At 43.1% G+C, this 20,617-nt stretch overlaps 1 long non-coding RNA gene across 2 annotated transcripts; it reads right to left on the bottom strand.

Annotated features, from left to right (window-relative positions):
• Nucleotides 1-3,935: 3,935 nt before the first annotated feature.
• On the bottom strand, nucleotides 3,936-19,500 carry LOC135050943 (uncharacterized). 2 transcript variants are annotated; one of them, XR_010241938.1, is made up of 3 exons: nucleotides 19,362-19,500; nucleotides 18,157-18,233; nucleotides 3,936-4,069 (listed from the first exon to the last, which is right to left on the bottom strand). It is a non-coding gene; the product is annotated as an uncharacterized LOC135050943 (long non-coding RNA). The 2 variants fall into 2 exon arrangements; XR_010241937.1 differs by lacking the exon at nucleotides 3,936-4,069 and adding an exon at nucleotides 5,370-5,412.
• Between the last annotated feature and the right edge of the window lie 1,117 nt (nucleotides 19,501-20,617).

The following is a 20,617-nucleotide window of genomic DNA, read 5'->3' as shown; positions in this document are numbered from 1 at the left end:
TAATGATTACCTGCCATATATATCGGAACCTTAATAAATTCACACTAATTACAAAATGTAACCCATATGAATTAAGGTATAATAGGGGCATATATATCTCTGTTGTAAACCTAGGCTCATTGGCTCTTAGTTAATTCTCAGTAAGATGTGCCCCTTAAGAAATTTTTTTTAAAAAAATAAGAATTATGTGCTGATGATATTGACGGATCCAGATAAATTGTATACCTAGCTATATTTTTATTATATATGGCTACTGATCCACCCATTACAAAAAGTTATTGAGGCCCAAATGTTCATTGAGTCCTCTGGGTGCTAGGGTTCCCATTCGATGGATCCATCGGGATTCCATCTGTAGCAGCTTGAGGCCTCTATTGCCTCCACGTATGTTAAGGGGTACATGGTCAATCATCCTATATCGGATTGATGTTAAATTATGTCTGGCTTCCGAGAAGTGTCTAGCGACCGGTTGGTCACTACCTCCCGTAGCCAGGGCCTTCCTGATAGCGGATCTATGTGCTGTCATCCTCTCTTTAAAGCTGCGTTCTGTTTTGCCGATGTAGGATTTCCCACATGGGCAAATTATCTGGTAAACAATGTATTTAGTATTACAAGTGAGCTGGTGGCGTATATAATATTTTTTACCTGATAATGGGTGATTAAATGTGTCACCTGCCAACATAAACTGGCATGTGGTGCACGTACAACGTATACAACCAAGTTTTAATCGGGCCCCACTGAGCACTTCAACCCCCTGCTTGGGTGATATATCTGCTTTAACTAATATATCACGGAGGTTTCTACCCCTAGTGTGACCAGGCATAATTCTGGTTTCTGTCAGTGGTAGATCAGGATCTGACTGTATGATCGGCCATAATTTTTTCACTTTCTTGGTGATAATAGGGCTGGCCTGATTGTATCGGTTTACCCAAGGGAGTATCTTATTTGGTTCCCGATTTTTATCAATATTTTGTTCTGGGTATTGTAGTACTTTTTGTTTTGCTTCCAACAATACATCAATGTGATATCCCCTTGCGAGGAATTTATCGATCAATGCATTAATTTGTTGTTCTGCTAATTTACTGTCTGTAGTGATACGTTTGATTCTCAGCATTTGTGAGTAGGGTAAACCTCTCACCAATGCTCTAGGATGGGCACTGTTAAAGTGTAACAGGTTATTTCTATCAGTTTCCTTAGCATACAAACTGGTGTAGATGTTGCCCTTATCAATTCTAATAGCTACATCCAAAAAATTTACACAATCTTCTGAGATGTTATAGGTAAATTTGACCGGACCATTAGCTAAATTATAATTATCTAACACATTGATCAATTCCTGCTTTTTACCACTCCAAATAATCAACAAGTCGTCTATGAATCGCGTATAGAAAACAATCTGATTAGTAATCTGTGTACATGAAAAAAATGCATCCTGTTCAATGCTAAACATAAACATATTGGCGTACGATGGGGCCACATTCGACCCCATCGCACAGCCAATACGCTGCAGATAAAATCTATTATCATAAATGAAAAAATTCGATGTAAGTATAAGTTGAAGTAACTCCATCACAAGACCCAAATCCGGTCCCATATAATTCACATTATCTTTCAAGAACCTATATGTGCATTGCAGCCCCATATCATGTGGTATTACAGTATATAAGCTCTTAACGTCAATGCTGCATAACCATATTTCTCCTTGCAGCACAGGTAATTCTCTTAGTTTCGATAGGAGAGATGGGGTGTCCAATAGATACCGTGGATGTGCTCTTATTGCCGGTTGGAACAAGGCATCCAGGTATATTGATGTATTCTGCAGTAATGATCCTCTTGCGGATATGATGGGGCGCCCGGGGGGCTTTGTCATGGACTTATGTATTTTTGGTGTTGTGTATAAGAGGGGCACCACCGGGAATTCAGGAACAAGTGCCTTAGCTATATCTTGCGTGACCAATTCCTTATCCACAGCGGTTTTGAGAATCATTTGTAATTCTCTTTTAACTTTCATTGTAGGGTCACCAGATAGTAATTGATATGTCTGATGATCTTCCAACTGTTTTTGGATATCTGCCTTGTAATTGTGTAAGTCCTGTATTACAAGGGCACCGCCCTTATCCGCGGGACGAAAGACCAATTGTTGATTTTGGGATAACTTTTTCAATGCTGTATGTTCTTGTTTGCTCAGATTATGTCTCATGGGTGGCAAGGTATTGACCGTTGCCTGCACATCTGTATCCATGAGTCGCATGAATGTCTTGATACTAGCATTAAATGATTGCGGTTCAAACGTGGAGCGTGGTAGCACTTTACGTAACTGTGGCGGAATGTCGGTAGGGGTTTTTTCAGCCGTTGAGATGTTTTTAGAGAAAAATTCTTTTAATTTTAATTGACGGTGGAGGGCTTGTTGTTCAATCAGCCATTGGAAATGGTCAAATGGAACCGATGGTACAAATGATAAGCCACGTGCTAATACATCATTCTCAATTTTATTGAGAGTATAAGATGATAAATTGACTATTAAGTTCGTTTGGGTACTGGTGGTTTTCTTCCACGTCCCCTTCCTTTTTGTTTGGCCTCCCCTCCTCGTGCACGTCCTCTGCCTTTTACTTCTGCCCTTGTAGTCACCCCTAAAGGGTGTGTCGCTCCCTCATTGCCATGTGTATTTTCATTCTCACTTAGAGAGGAGACCCTCTCAGTTGATGAATCGGTGTCTTGTACAAATTTAGATCTGTTCCTCCGAAAAAATGGTCTCCTTTGGTCACTTCTTTCCTTATTGCTGGTCCATTGGTACACTGAATTAAATTCATAGTCAGCATCCACTTTATCTCTTTTCTCCTTTTTAAACTTCACAAGATCTCGTTTGTACGTTTGAAGTTGTCCATTTAATTTGTCATACCAGTTGGTATTGGTATCCTTTTCAAGGCTCTCTTTGTGTATAGCCTCAAATGCTTTGATCTTATCCTTTAATAAGTTTACTTCCTTTGTTGAGTGTTCTATAATTAGCAGCATGAGATCAAATGAGCATTTGTTGAGCGTGGCCACCCATTTTTTACAAAATGCTCCGTCATGTCGCCCTATGGTAGGGCAGTTCTTTACTCTTAACCCACGCGGTATTTTTTTAGCCCTGTAATACTCACTTAAAGTGAGGCCATGGTAGAAATAATCAATTTCCTTCCTTTTATATTTAAGGAGGTCACGGTATAATTCCTCCAACGGAGGGGGCTCAAAACGTTCTGCTAATTCAGCTGCATATAATATGTGATCAGCTTCACTCTCTGAAAAGGAATGCACATCTCCAATGGTATAGGTTGTATGCTGAAAGCCACTTGCATGTTGCTCAATATTTGCATCAACCATACTTCCAAATATATACCAGCAAGGAGAACAGTGCTGGTTGCCCAGCAAGGGGAACAGTGATAAAAAATTATGGATCAATATCACAGAAGTCTGCAGAGTATGTATATATTATACATGTATTAATGTCCACCACCACTTTCCAATGCTCATAGGATAATGTACTCCAAGTAATTACACCAAAATAATTTATAGGTCAGTACTTGTCAGATTACTCCCCATGGGGAAAAAAAATTGTCCAAACAGTGTACCAATATAGCAACCAAGTTCAAGACAAGTTTAGAAGAAAACAGTCACTGATGAATGATTCAACTTAATGAAGCCTTAGGGTGCCATGTGATTCAGATTGCAAGCTGCGATCTCAATAAATACAGATACATATTACCGGCACTCCTTAGGGTGGCTATTGCGTTTCTGTGCTGGTTGCCCTCACAAACGGAAATAGATAACTTCAAATGGTGCGGCACTCCAGACGAAAAAGATTACTCATAACGGCAGTGTTAGCAGCAACGTTTCAATGCCTTTATTGTGGCATTTTCATCAGGCTTTTAGACAAAGACATACAAAGACTCTACCTTATATCCCCACCCGTCAGTGATTGATGCCGTTCGGGTAGCGGGACCACGCACCCGTCCCGACGGCTTCTAATGATGACGTCATCACGTCTCACGCTCTACGGCGCAGCCGGTGACCCATCGCACTGTTTCCTTAGCAACTGTAAACACATATACAAATACATACAGGGCTATAGTTGCGTGTGACATAAAAACAATCTCATATATCTAGACAGTAAAAACTGACCTATTTCATTATTAACGGTATATTACCGAGAGCGAGCAAGTAATACTAATGCAATATCAATCATAAATAGACAGCACTCCAATATAATGATTACCTGCCATATATATCGGAACCTTAATAAATTCACACTAATTACAAAATGTAACCCATATGAATTAAGGTATAATAGGGGCATATATATCTCTGTTGTAAACCTAGGCTCATTGGCTCTTAGTTAATTCTCAGTAAGATGTGCCCCTTAAGAAATTTTTTTTTTAAAAATAAGAATTATGTGCTGATGATATTGACGGATCCAGATAAATTGTATACCTAGCTATATTTTTATTATATGGCTACTGATCCACCCATTACAAAAAGTTATTGAGGCCCAAATGTTCATTGAGTCCTCTGGGTGCTAGGGTTCCCATTCGATGGATCCATCGGGATTCCATCTGTAGCAGCTTGAGGCCTCTATTGCCTCCACGTATGTTAAGGGGTACATGGTCAATCATCCTATATCGGATTGATGTTAAATTATGTCTGGCTTCCGAGAAGTGTCTAGCGACCGGTTGGTCACTACCTCCCGTAGCCAGGGCCTTCCTGATAGCGGATCTATGTGCTGTCATCCTCTCTTTAAAGCTGCGTTCTGTTTTGCCGATGTAGGATTTCCCACATGGGCAAATTATCTGGTAAACAATGTATTTAGTATTACAAGTGAGCTGGTGGCGTATATAATATTTTTTACCTGATAATGGGTGATTAAATGTGTCACCTGCCAACATAAACTGGCATGTGGTGCACGTACAACGTATACAACCAAGTTTTAATCGGGCCCCACTGAGCACTTCAACCCCCTGCTTGGGTGATATATCTGCTTTAACTAATATATCACGGAGGTTTCTACCCCTAGTGTGACAAGGCATAATTCTGGTTTCTGTCAGTGGTAGATCAGGATCTGACTGTATGATCGGCCATAATTTTTTCACTTTCTTGGTGATAATAGGGCTGGCCTGATTGTATCGGTTTACCCAAGGGAGTATCTTATTTGGTTCCCGATTTTTATCAATATTTTGTTCTGGGTATTGTAGTACTTTTTGTTTTGCTTCCAACAATACATCAATGTGATATCCCCTTGCGAGGAATTTATCGATCAATGCATTAATTTGTTGTTCTGCTAATTTACTGTCTGTAGTGATACGTTTGATTCTCAGCATTTGTGAGTAGGGTAAACCTACTCTACGGCGCAGCCGGTGACCCATCGCACTGTTTCCTTAGCAACTGTAAACACATATACAAATACATACAGGGCTATAGTTGCGTGTGACATAAAAACAATCTCATATATCTAGACAGTAAAAACTGACCTATTTCATTATTAACGGTATATTACCGAGAGCGAGCAAGTAATACTAATGCAATATCAATCATAAATAGACAGCACTCCAATATAATGATTACCTGCCATATATATCGGAACCTTAATAAATTCACACTAATTACAAAATGTAACCCATATGAATTAAGGTATAATAGGGGCATATATATCTCTGTTGTAAACCTAGGCTCATTGGCTCTTAGTTAATTCTCAGTAAGATGTGCCCCTTAAGAATTTTTTTTAAAAAAAATAAGAATTATGTGCTGATGATATTGACGGATCCAGATAAATTGTATACCTAGCTATATTTTTACTTCAACTTATACTTACATCGAATTTTTTCATTTATGATAATAGATTTTATCTGCAGCGTATTGGCTGTGCGATGGGGTCGAATGTGGCCCCATCGTACGCCAATATGTTTATGTTTAGCATTGAACAGGATGCATTTTTTTTCATGTACACAGATTACTAATCAGATTGTTTTCTATACGCGATTCATAGACGACTTGTTGATTATTTGGAGTGGTAAAAAGCAGGAATTGATCAATGTGTTAGATAATTATAATTTAGCTAATGGTCCGGTCAAATTTACCTATAACATCTCAGAAGATTGTGTAAATTTTTTGGATGTAGCTATTAGAATTGATAAGGGCAACATCTACACCAGTTTGTATGCTAAGGAAACTGATAGAAATAACCTGTTACACTTTAACAGTGCCCATCCTAGAGCATTGGTGAGAGGTTTACCCTACTCACAAATGCTGAGAATCAAACGTATCACTACAGACAGTAAATTAGCAGAACAACAAATTAATGCATTGATCGATAAATTCCTCGCAAGGGGATATCACATTGATGTATTGTTGGAAGCAAAACAAAAAGTACTACAATACCCAGAACAAAATATTGATAAAAATCGGGAACCAAATAAGATACTCCCTTGGGTAAACCGATACAATCAGGCCAGCCCTATTATCACCAAGAAAGTGAAAAAATTATGGCCGATCATACAGTCAGATCCTGATCTACCACTGACAGAAACCAGAATTATGCCTTGTCACACTAGGGGTAGAAACCTCCGTGATATATTAGTTAAAGCAGATATATCACCCAAGCAGGGGGTTGAAGTGCTCAGTGGGGCCCGATTAAAACTTGGTTGTATACGTTGTACGTGCACCACATGCCAGTTTATGTTGGCAGGTGACACATTTAATCACCCATTATCAGGTAAAAAATATTATATACGCCACCAGCTCACTTGTAATACTAAATACATTGTTTACCAGATAATTTGCCCATGTGGGAAATCCTACATCGGCAAAACAGAACGCAGCTTTAAAGAGAGGATGACAGCACATAGATCCGCTATCAGGAAGGCCCTGGCTACGGGAGGTAGTGACCAACCGGTCGCTAGACACTTCTCGGAAGCCAGACATAATTTAACATCAATCCGATATAGGATGATTGACCATGTACCCCTTAACATACGTGGAGGCAATAGAGGCCTCAAGCTGCTACAGATGGAATCCCGATGGATCCATCGAATGGGAACCCTAGCACCCAGAGGACTCAATGAACATTTGGGCCTCAATAACTTTTTGTAATGGGTGGATCAGTAGCCATATAATAAAAATATAGCTAGGTATACAATTTATCTGGATCCGTCAATATCATCAGCACATAATTCTTATTTTTTAAAAAAAAATTTCTTAAGGGGCACATCTTACTGAGAATTAACTAAGAGCCAATGAGCCTAGGTTTACAACAGAGATATATATGCCCCTATTATACCTTAATTCATATGGGTTACATTTTGTAATTAGTGTGAATTTATTAAGGTTCCGATATATATGGCAGGTAATCATTATATTGGAGTGCTGTCTATTTATGATTGATATTGCATTAGTATTACTTGCTCGCTCTCGGTAATATACCGTTAATAATGAAATAGGTCAGTTTTTACTGTCTAGATATATGAGATTGTTTTTATGTCACACGCAACTATAGCCCTGTATGTATTTGTATATGTGTTTACAGTTGCTAAGGAAACAGTGCGATGGGTCACCGGCTGCGCCGTAGAGCGTGAGACGTGATGACGTCATCATTAGAAGCCGTCGGGACGGGTGCGTGGTCCCGCTACCCGAACGGCATCAATCACTGACGGGTGGGGATATAAGGTAAGAGTCTTTGTATGTCTTTGTCTAAAAGCCTGATGAAAATGCCACAATAAAGGCATTGAAACGTTGCTGCTAACACTGCCGTTATGAGTAATCTTTTTCGTCTGGAGTGCCGCACCATTTGAAGTTATCTATTTCCGTTTGTGAGGGCAACCAGCACAGAAACGCAATAGCCACCCTAAGGAGTGCCGGTAATATGTATCTATATATATACATACATACATGGTTACAATTTATACAATAAGCAGTTATTACAATCTAATTCAAAATACAGCCACATGGCCAGCGATACAATTACCATATTTTGCTCAATGCTTTCTACGCTCCAGTTCCTCCATCTTTAGCTCTCAACTCCAGCTAACAGAAGCAAAATATTACCAACACTCCATCTCGCTCAGGACCCAGGGGAAAAAGGACAGAGACTTCTGTGTGTCTCTTCAGCAATACACTGTGTAGTTTGGGTGAGTGCACACACTAGTCTAGGGGAGGGAACTTTCTCATTCATGATGAGTCACTGATCGGTTCATATGCAAACATGGTTCAGCCTTGAAGACATCAAAAGGGCTGGCCTGAGTTTCCTGTCCATCACATGCTTAGAATATCCATTGTTCTAATAGGAGTGACTTTAGCTTTCATACATGTAATCATATCTACTTGTTGCAATGAGCTACAACTTAATAGGCATCAAATTGATCTACACATTAATCTGGTTACTGTGACGCCAAATATCTTGTCCATCTTGCTCTGCTCCAATAATACACATACATGACATTACTCCATTAAATACATTTAAAACATTATGATGTCTGGCGCTTGATACGTTCAAATTATGTGCTGTATGAAATATGTGTGGAATCTATCTCTGTGGCATGTCTGTGTAAATGCGTATGTTACTATATATTGCTGTGCTCACTGCGCGTATTTGCAAGCTTAGAGACTCATATGTGTGGAGTCTGTATGTTCTCTCTATGTAATATTTTTGACTTCGACAATCCGCACCTGGAATATTGTGTTCAATTTTGGGCACCACATTATAAAAGAGATATCATGAAAATCGAAAGAGTTCAAAGGCGAGCTACTAAATTGATTAAAGGGCTAGAGGCACTAGATTACAAAGAACGGCTTTACTAGGTTGAATATGTATACTCTAGAAAAGAGGCGTCTAAGAGGAGACATTAATATCTTCAAATATTTAAAGGGGCAATGCAAGGCGATAGGTGATTTGTTTATTAATAAAACTCTGTATAAGACACGTGAGCACTCGCTGAGGCTAGGGGAGAGAAAATTCCGTACACAACGTAGGAAAGGGTTCTTCACAGTAAGGGCAATAAAGATTTGAAACTCACTGCCAGAGATGGTGGTAATGGCGGACTCTGTAAATACATTCAAAATCGGATTGGATAAATTTCTAACTAAAAAAAGATATCCAAGGTTATAGCATTTAAAATAATTACATTTCTAATCTAAAAGAAGGACATTCTGGTAATTGTTCCTTAAATATTTTGTCCTCTTTTAAAAGTTGGCAATTGTTCTTAAATATTTTTCTATTTGTCTATGAAAATGGCCATACTTCATGATAAAATGCATATTTACTATTTCTCTTGGGTTCACTACGGCTGGCCGGCGGTCGGGCTCCCGGCGACCAGCATACCGGCGCCGGGAGCCCGACCGCCGGCTTACCGACAGTGTGGCGAGCGCACATGAGCCCCTTGCGGGCTCGCTGCGCTCGCCACGCTACGGGCACGGTGGCGCGCTACGCGCGCCACACTATTTTATTCTCCCTCTATGGGGGTCGTGGACCCCCACGAGGGAAAATAAGTGTCGGTATGCCGGCTGTCGGGCTCCCTGCGTCGGTATACTGAGCGCCGGGAGCCCGACCGCCGGTATACAGAAGACCACCCTTTCTCTTATGTCCTAGTGAATACTGGTGTAAACGCTGGTTTACTTACAGGACTAAAAAGCATATACCTTAAACACACTTTAATATTGAGCCGCTGCGGCCACGGTAATTAACCTTTCACCTTTATGTTATTCACAAACTTTACGTACACAAAGTCGCACAGTGTACGCACTCTGCGCATGTACGCCTAAAGGGCGTAGTGACTACACAGTTTGCGTACACAGGCCTATACGCTGTTAGCACAATGCAGCAGCCTGAGTGGCTATAAATACATTTTAATACCTTAGCAGGGAAAGGAAACACGACACCAGTTTGTATTTAAAATGCCGGGTTCTGACACCACAACATATTATTACTGAAAGGGGGTTACAATAACAAAGCAATAAATACAATAGAATAATGGCTACAGTCAATGGTACATACGTGTTTGGTTTTGTCGCCTGCGCTTCCCAGTCTGGTCCTCAGTCATCTGGGTAGATAACCTTTAGAGTCTGTGATAGTGACCTGGCATGCAGCTGGCTCTTTATACAGTAGATCAAAACATAATACAATAGACACTGTGTGCTCTTCCATTGGTTCGGGGGTGGGACATATCCTGTGCACCGGGGATCATTGGTCAGCTCAAGAAGTGGGCGATGGCTAAGACTTGAGATGTGATTTCTGTTGTTTGAATTTGAGTTCCCGCCCCATGACCAGTTTAACCCATCACAATAATCATACATAAATCTGGTATTATTAATAACTTAATGTGGTAATATATGATAATATTCTTATTCCCACCAGATTAATGTTTACGTGACTCTGAACAATATGATCCCACACATGATATGATTATCTATTTCCATCCTCAAGATATACATATATATATATATATATATATATATATATATATACATCTATACACACACACACACACACACACACACACACACACACACTCCTGCTATTACAATTTGTTAGGAATTATTTATATATATATATATATATATATATATATATATACACAAATATATACATCTCCAAGAGTTTAGACTATGAATGTTATTACCTCAGATTTCTAAATGTCTGGTTTGTATTTTTGTTAGCTATTGCTAATTGAGTTTCTCCTCAGCCTAGGTTCCTGGGTATTGTCTTTTTGTTTGTCTTGTCTTCAGGTAAGACAATGACAATCCAGTACTTATTGTTTTCGATAGAAACTAGGCTACCCTAGAATAATAGGAGTAAACAAAGGTGTTTGCTTTCTTTATAGAATTTCAAAGCTTTGTGTAAATAAGGCCATTGTAATTGAGTCTCTGGGAGTTTAATTTATGTGGGACCGATCTTCATGCTATTTAGAAGAGGCAGCAGACAGTGGGGGATTTATGCAATTTATGGATTAGATATATGATATGTCTTTGTGGCTTTTCCATGCGAGTACAAACTCCATTGTAATTACTCATACCACGCTCTAAAATGTGCAGGACCGCGGGAGCGACCATACGCAAATTGCGAATATGTGCACACACGGCCGAATACGTATGCACACGGAGGCCATCTATGTGGCGTTTGTACGTAATGTGTGTACTGTAATATTTTCTGACTTTGACAGTCCACCCTTTGGCAGTCATCAAAAAACTGCCACTAACTAATCAATAAACAGGAAAAAAATATTACCTATACAATATATACAAAAGCTTGGATGATCGGGGGAGAGTTGTAGGTGGGAAATGTATGACCTAATGGGATAGTAAAAAGCATGTATGCATGAATCCATGTCTGAGGGGCATGTATCATCGTGCCGTGTATGTTCTAGATGAGCTTCGAGGTATTGCGAAGTATAGATTAAATCCTTCTCATCCCGTATTAAGGGTCTGTAAATGGGTCAACAAACACTGCCGAGCTCTTTTTGGCTTCTTGTTCCAACAAATGGGGTGCATATTTAGTTGATGATACATGGAGGGGGAACATATGTGAGTGCTAGTATATGTGGATATCACCTGTCGACTATGTGTGCCATTAACTGGAGGTTGAAGAGATGAAGATAAGACACTTATATAAAAATACATTCACATAAACATTTTGGGTAGGGCTGACGTCTTTTCCAGTTGGATGTATCTGGGCAGAGGGGTAGACAAAGAAAAACGGGTGAAAGAAACAGGCCATGAAATTCATTTGCAATCCTCATCATAACGCTGTCTCTATGGATGGATCGCAGATTAAATCTGCTGCTATAACAGCTCCCTCGCTCCTTAGACTCATCAAATTTGTGCCGTGCTTGCGCCGCGTTAGAATTTGAACACACCTGAATATCAAACCAATAATTATGATGACTCCCAGGATCCAAAGGAGAAACTTCCCCACACTCATAATCTCATTGTGCCGTATATGTTCTAGATAAGCTTTGAGGTACTTTAGTACCATGGAGTATAGATTGGGTCCACTGGAGCCTGGCACTTTAAAACCTTTAGTGTGTATGTGTGAGCTGGCTCCTCCCTTCTATGCCCCTTCTACCAGACTCAGTTTAGAAAAATGTGCCCAGAAGCCATGTGCATTTCTCTGGAGCTCCAGAGAGTTTCCATTGTTTTTATTTCAGTTTATTATTTTCAGGTAGCTCTGGTTGGCAGCCAGGCTACCTGCTTCGTGGGACTTAGAAGGGGAACCGAACCAATCCCCTGTGGGTTAATGGTTTGTAATCCCAGCTGACAGGACACTGAGCTCCTGAGGCGCTGATCACACATCGTTAGTATGTGTGCCCACTCCAGCAGCTAGCCGCCACCCTCTAACAGATGGCGAAGTTACAAGATGCGGTGAGTGTTACAGCGGGGTCCCAATTAGTGGGTCCCCGATGCAGTTTTGGCGGCAAGTCACGCGGCGGTCACGGGCCCAGAGCTGCAGTGCCCGCCACGGACAAACTGGCTCAGGGCTGTTGCCCAGCAGTGCTCACTGTTTCAAGGCTCTGTGTGGACTGTACAATACATTTTCTGATATTTGTTATAACGTGGCCAGTATAATCTATGATTGGGACCGCGCGCCATTGCAAGGGGTGGGGCTTCCTGGAGCGGGACCGGCGGTGGGAAGGCGTCATTTCCCTGCTGCTGTGGATCATCAAGGCTGCATGCACGCTGCACCTCCAGGACCCACGCTGTTACAGATTACAAGATTGCTACCAGGGGGTCATAGACAGGGGGGAGCACACCACCGGTAGTGCCGCTGCACTACTATTAGGTCATACACATATTCCAACACATTGTGTTCTGTGTGCTGGTGTCCGCTCCTCAGTGTCACTCCAGGGACTCTCTAGGGTCTGTGTGGAGGTGTTGGTCAGTGGGCTGTGCTGTGTTACAGTTGTGTAAGATGTCTGTTGACATGGTTATGTGTGCTGCTTGTAACTCTACCCCATCTTCAGCGGGGTCACTCATGTATTTAAATTTAGCACAGCTCCGATCAGGAACACAGACATGCGGGGGGACGCCCAGCACAGGGCTAATCCGCCCCACATGTCAGTCCCTATCCCGTCACAGAAGTGCGAAAGCATCGCACAACGGTGATGCTTTTGCACTTCAGGCGTAGCTCCCGGCCAGCGCAGCTTTTGCGTGCTGGCCGGGAGCTACTCGTCGCTGCCTGGGTGGCAGCGGCTACGTGTGACACATGCGTTGGCTGGACCGCGCTTACTAAATAGCGGCCACACGCCGCCGTGCCACCCCCTCCAGCCCAGTGACTGCCTCTGCCTGTCAATCAGGCAGAGGTGATCGCTAGGCAATGACAGCCGTCGGCTGTCAGCCATGCGCGGGCACACTGAGGCGGAGGCGCATGCACAGTTCTGACCTGATCGCTGCACTGCGAAGAACAGCAGCGAGCGATCAGGTCAGAATGACCACCCATGTGCAGGTGTGGCAGATATAACATGTGCAGAGAGAGTTAGATTTGGGTGGGTTATTTTGTTTCTGTGCAGGGTAAATACTGGCTGCTTTATTTTTACACTGCAATTTAGATTTCAGATTGAACACACCCCACCCAAATCTAACTCCCTCTGCACATGTTATATCTGCCTCCCCTGCAGTGCACACGGGTGGTCATTCCGAGTTGTTCGCTCGTTGCCGTTTTTTCGCAACGCAGCGATCAGGTGGAAAATGCGCATGCACATGGTACGCAGCGCGCATGCGCTAAGTAATTTAACACAAAACTTTGGAGACTTACACAAGCTCGAGCGACGTTTTTTCAACGCTCGAGTGATCGTAGTGTGATTGACAGGAAGTGGGTGTTTCTGGGCGGCAACTTGGCATTTTCAGGGAGTGTGCTAAAAAACGCAGGCATGCCAGGTAAAAACGCAGGAGTGGCTGGATAAACGGGGGAGTGGCTGGCCGAACGTAGGGCGTGTTTGTGACGTCAAAGCAGGAACTAAACGGACTGAGGTGATCGCAGTCTAGGAGTAGGTCTGGAGCTACTCAGAAACTGCAAGGAATTATTTAGTAGCAGTGCTGCTAATCTTTCGTTCGCTATTCTGCTAAACTAAGATACACTCCCAGAGGGCGGCGGCCTAGCGTTTGCAATGCTGCTAAAAGCAGCTAGCGAGCGAACAACTTGGAATGAGGGCCATGGTTTTGCCCAACTGCTAACAAATTTGCAGCACCGATCAAATCTGAATTAGGCCCATAATTTTGTAAAAATTACACTTTTTAATATTGCAATGTGGGCTAGCAGTGATAAATGCATGGATTTTAAATTATGCAAAAGAAAAGTTATATTTCCAATAAGATGTAAAAGGAATATCTTATACAAATCTTCCAACTTAGGTGGTTATTCAGAGTTGTTAGCAAACTGAAAAAGTTAGCAATTGGGCAAAACCATGTGCATTGCAGGAGAGGCAGATGTAACATGTGCATAGAGAGTTAGATTTGGGTGGGATTATGTTCAAACTGAATTCTAAATTGCAGTGTAAAAATAAGCAGCCAGTATTTACCCTGCACAGAAACAATATAACTTACCCGAATCTAAATCTCTCTGCACGTTACATCTGCCCCACCTGCAGTGCAACATGGTTTTGCCCATTAGTGTACTCTTTTGGTTTGCTAACAACTCTGAATAACCCCCTTAATGGAGATTCAATATGCACCTGACAAGCGGGAGTTTTCACAGCTAATAGAGAAGGTTGACTGGTACTTCCCTTCCAAAGCTATAACAAATTAACATGGTAAATTTGTACCTCTTTCCTTCTACCATCTTGGCGTACTTTATAATTAACAGCCCTATTGCTTCTAATATCTCATAAGGACCCTGCCAATGGGCATACAACTTACTTTCACAGGTGAGAACCAAAACATTGGTTTGAAGGAGTGGTTCACAGCTGTAACATCACAATTATGATTTTGACATTGCCAAGCTGAGTTTGTTGTGTTCTTTTTCAAGTGGCTCAATTTGACTTACGCAGCCATACAGTTGAGACACAAATTGAACTATATTTAGCTTTAAGAACAGTTGTTCCCAACCCTCCTTTAAGAGATCTATGATTTTTCTAGGTTGTCTACTATAAAGGAGCTCAAAGTGGCTAAATCCTGTAGATAACTGGGGCACCTCGCAAACATTACATAAGGCAAGATCTGGTCCCAATCTCTCTTATCCTGGTCCCAATCTCTCCCACCTTACCATCTGCTTAAGGATTTGGTTAAAGCGTTCCACTAACCCATCTGTTTTCGGATACTACACTGAGGTGTTAATTCTTTGAACTCCCAACAGGTCTTTCATGAACTTAAGCTGGCCACACACCTAAAGATTTATTGTCAGATCTGGCTGGTTGGAATGAAAATCTGGTAATGTATGGAAGCAAATGACAATTGACCATTTGCTCCTAAATGCCATAAAACTGACAAAAACAGTCATTCAGACAAATTGGGTAAATCTAATGAATTTAACCAATTTGCCTGATTGACCATTTCTGTCTATTTTTCAGTGTTTAGGAGCAAATGATCAATTGTCATTTGCTCCCATACATTACCAGATTTTCATTCCAACCAGCCAGATCTGACAATAAATATTTAGGTGTATGGCCAGCTTTAGACATAAAAGGTGTATGCTTGTCTATCAAGACCTCTTTTGGAATTCCCAAGCGTGTATACAACATTACCATTTCCCGAGCGATAGTGTTAGATTTAATATTTTGCAGCGGTATCGCCTTAAGATACCTGGTGGCGTAGTCAGCTGCCAATAAAATATACCGATACCCACAAGCAGATTTTTCCACTGGACCTACAATGTCCATACCAATTCGGTGCTCTAAACTCTGGTCAGTGTGATTACTCTGGCACACTGGGCATTCTTGGCAATACTTTTTCACCATGGCATAAATGCCTGGCCAAAAGAACTTTAATTGAATTCGTTGGAGAGTTTTCTTCTCTCTAAAATGTCTACCCCACAAATGCGTATGAGCTGCCCTCAAGACCGCCTGCTCATGTTTTATGAGAACTAGCAACTATTCAACCTTTTTCATTTGCAAATAAGCAACCCGGTACAGTAAATAATTTTTCAGCATAAAATGTGGTATGCCTATAGGTGGTACAGCACTTTTTATGTAACCATTTACCATCACCACATTCTCAAAAGCACTTATAAGGTTTCCCTTATTCTGTTGATCACGAGAAAAGTCCTGTAAGGAAACATTTTTATCGATAGGTAACCAGTTAGTTTCTGAACCACTTTCTTCTTGCTGTTCACCTGCCGAGGTGGGTTTTACAGTTACAGCGCTCTGGCTCATCACTGTTCCCGTCTTTTTTGGCACCTGTGCCAAGTGATTACCTCTTATTATAGCGGTAAATCATGACCCAAAATCAGTGGATAGGGAGACCTACAAGCTACCGCAGATACTATCTTAAGTGGTCATCTTTTTAACAGCATCCGCATTTGTACACGAAGGTATTCCACCACATCTCCATGGACACACAGTACCTTAAATGAGGGTAAAACTTGGTCAGCCCATTTTCTAACCAGGTTAGCTGCAATAATAGTTCACTACCTGTGTCCACCAAAGCCCAGACCTCCCGGCCCTCTACTGCGTTGTTACCACCCGGAACAGAGTGGTTCCTGCTGAGGAAATATTCCCTGCAAATATGTTAACAACAGGGCAAGCTTTTTTGCCCGCACTACAGTCAATTGGCTCTCCCCGGTCTGGGCAGTCCCGGCATACATGACCAGGTTTACCACAGTTAAACATACAGCCATGGGCAAGTTATCCTTTTTAACAATCGGTACCTGAGTCCTGAGCTTAGGTACTGGTCCTAACCATTGTTTAGTTTTATTCATTTTTCCAAGGATCAGATACCGATTAACCACTACTGCTAACTCTCCAAATGTTTGGGGATCAGCCTAAAGAGCCCACTGTTGTATAGCAGGATCTAACACCAACACAGAAATGGTTTAAGGCAACAACCTACATTATGCGCTGAGGAGTACTCTTATCTGGCTATAGCTGGCTCTACCTAGCCTGGTCAGTTTCACCAGCTGAACCCTTGGAGCCTCAGAGGGGTTCAGTCACCAATCGTGGAATTTCTGGGCTTTGCTGTGGCCATCACACCAACCCTGGCGAGGATAGCCTCTATTAGGAGAGGATAGGAATTGGCCTCAGCCACAGTCAAATCCACATAGGTTCTTTGAGCTTCCCCTGTAAGACAGCAAGCTAACTTTGTCACACATTGCCCTTCTGGACATTTTAGCCTGGCAGCAGGGCATTCAAAGGTGCACATAAATGCTTCTATAGCATCTGACGGTGTCAGTTTCTGCAGCACCTCTGACTCCTGTCCACCATTCCACCATTCCTTACCAATTCCTCATGCAGCAACTGGATCTGGGTTTGCTGGCCCGGTATAAGCAGTAGCGGATCTTGCCACGGGCAAGCAGGACTTTTGCCCGGGGCGCCGCCTTCCGGAGGGCGCCGCACCGTGGCAAGATCCGCCACTGCTGCCCGCTGTGTCCCCCGTCCGCCTCCGCTGCCCGCTGCCGTCCCCGTCCGCCTCCTGTGAAGGGAACTAGACGCTATGCGTCTAGTTTCCCTTTGTGGAGAGTAACTTTGCTGAGTGGTGCGCGATGACGTCATCGCGCACCGCACAGCAAAGGTCCTCTCCACGAAGGAAACTAGACGCATAGCGTCTAGTTTCCCTTCGTGGAGAGGACCTTTTGCTGTGCGGTGCGCGATGACGTCATAGCGCACCGCTCAGCATTCAAGCGGCGCTAACAATGTACAGGGGGCGTAACTGACCACGCCCCCTGTATTAGGCCACACCCCTTTTCCTGTCCGGGGCGCAGAGCGCCCTTGAACCGGCCCTGGGTATAAGGGTTTACTGACCAGCAGCCATCTCAGCAAACCTCTTCCAAAACTCCTCCATTTTACACAGTGATTCAATTTATGAAGAAACTTAGCAGGCTTGACCAAATCTTCGGGCAAGCCAGTTGAAACATCTGTATTTGTGTGTGATTCGCCTCTACTGGTCACACTGCCATAAGTAAACACACTATACAGCCTTTCTTGGCCTCTAATTCACATACGCAATCATAAATTGTGAACAATTGCCATTTAATGGTGGCCTGCCCGGCTCACTTACCCAGCTGTGGCCAGTGTGGTTCAGTCTCACCAAGTTGCGGTACAGTGGGTAGCGTCCTGCAACACGTGTTACTGCTCCTGTGGATAGATCCAGTTACCTTCCAGGACTCTTTGCTGCATTAAAACATCCAGCAGAAGGGTCCCTGTTTGGGCACCAAATGTGACAAGGATCACATGCACTGGATAAAGGTGGTCATTCCGAGTTGTTCGCTCGTTGACGATTTTCGCTATGCTGCGATTTGTTGCTAAATGCGCATGCGCATGGTACGCAGCGCGCATGCGCTAAGTTATTTAACTAAAAACTTAGCAGATTTGCTGTTGTCTTTGCAGTGCTTTTCAGTCGCACTGCTCATCGGTGAGTGATTGACAGGAAAGGGGCGTTTCTGGGTGGTAACTGAGCGTTTTCCGGGAGTGTGCTAAAAAACGCAGGCGTGTCAGGAAAAAACGTGGGAGTGTCTGGAGAAACGGGGGAGTGGCTGGCCGATCGCAGGGCGTGTTTGTGACGTCAAACCAGGAACTAAACGGACCGAGCTGATCGCAATCTAGGAGTAGGTCTGGAGCTACTCAGAAACTGCAAGAAAATATTTAGTAGCAGTTCTGCTAATCTTTCGTTCGCTATTCTGCTAAGCTAAGATACACTCCCAGAGGGCGGCGGCCTAGCGTTTGCAATGCTGCTAAAAGCAGCTAGCGAGCGAACAACTCAGAATGACCACCAAAGTTCCAAAGTGCAGGTTTATTTTTCTATAGCTTTTCCAGAGACAGGCAATTTACAACTAAACATTAGCAGTTATCATTAAGTCACAGGTTTTCAAAATAGTTCACAGCAGTTCTTAGCATACAGAGTGTAAATTCTCCAGAGACCATTGATCCAGGACCCCTAGCAGTAGCCACCCTCCCTGGCCTATCACCCAGGCGACTAGTTCACCATCAGGAGTCCTGTCTCTTGTGTCTGAAACAATTTTAACAGAAAGCTGACAGGTGTCTGCAATAGTGCTGGACTGAATTCCATACCCTGCTGTTCTACACCCATGTCAGGTATGTTTATGCTGTCTATGTGACAACAGACTTGGAGGCAGTCCCTTTAGCCATGGATATTTTAAGAGCAATTTTTACACTATTAAGAGTGCCTCACAAAAGTGTTTTTTTGTTGTTTTTTTCTGGTTGATTTACATGTTCATTACATATGACCATACCCTCCAACTGTACCTTTTTAGCAGGGACCAGGCCCGGCGCTACCCGCTCAGCGAAGGGATGCAGTGCAGGGAGGCGCTGGGACGGAGAGGCGCTCCCCCTGCTCTGCATTCCTTCCCTGCTGCGCCGTCCTGGCCCCCCTGCTGCTGCTGCTGTGTCTGTCACTGTATGACTGTGACAGTCACTGGCAGCGGAACCTGCAGCGTGAAAAGCCTCCTCCCTCCCCTCCCCTCACCTGTGTGACAGCGGCTGTGTACGGGACGGAAGGGGGCGGAGCTAAACGGGCCAGAATGGGCGGGGCTACATGGACCAGGCTGCTGTACCGAGGGAGACTGGCTTAGGTAAGTAGAGGGTGAGAGAGAAGTGTGTGTTTGTATATATGGTGTGTGTGTCTGTGTGTGTGTGTGTGTCTGTGTGTGTGTGTGTGTGTGTGTATATGGTGGGTGTGTGTGTGCATACGGTGTGTGTGTGTGTATATGGTGTGTGTGTGTGTGTGTGTGCATACGGTGTGTGTGTGTGTGTGTATATGGTGTGTGTGTGCATACGGTGTGTGTGTGTGTGTGTATATGGTGTGTGTGTGCATACGGTGTGTGTGTGTGTGTGTGTGTATATATGTGTGAATTGTGTGTGTGTGTGTGTGAGGTAAGTCTGTGTACGCGCACTTTATGGATGGTAGTACTGGGGGGGCATTACGTATAATGACGCTATTACTGGGGGGGGGGCATTACATGTAAGGACGCTACTACTACTGGGGGGGCATTTTGTGAAACAACGCTACTACTGGGGGGGCCATTACGTATAAGGACGATACTACTACTAGGGGGGAATTACGTATAAGGACGCTTCTACTACTGGGGGTGCACTACGTATAAGGACGCTACTACTACAGGGGGGCATTACGCATAATGACGCTACTACTACTGGGGTGGGGCATTATGTATAAGGACGATACTACTACTAGGGGGGAATTACGTATAAGGACGCTTCTACTACTGGGGGTGCACTACGTATAAGGACGCGTCTACTACTGGGGGCGCACTACATATAAGGATGCTACTACTACTGGGGGGGGCATTATGTATAAGGATACTACTACTACTGGGGGGCATTATGTATAAGGATGCTACTACTACTGGGGTGCATTACATATGACGCTACTACTACGGGTGGGGCATTATGTATAAGAGGAATAAGATTGTGCTACATTGTGGCGTAATTTTAAATGGGGGTACTATTGTGTGGCCATGCCCCTTACTTGTGAGCCCACACCC

This window comes from Pseudophryne corroboree, chromosome 2 (genome assembly GCF_028390025.1).
Source record: "Pseudophryne corroboree isolate aPseCor3 chromosome 2, aPseCor3.hap2, whole genome shotgun sequence".
Taxonomy (NCBI): domain Eukaryota; kingdom Metazoa; phylum Chordata; class Amphibia; order Anura; family Myobatrachidae; genus Pseudophryne; species Pseudophryne corroboree.
The sequence above is the reverse complement of the archived record's forward strand: the minus strand, read 5'-3'. Positions and strand labels throughout refer to the sequence as shown.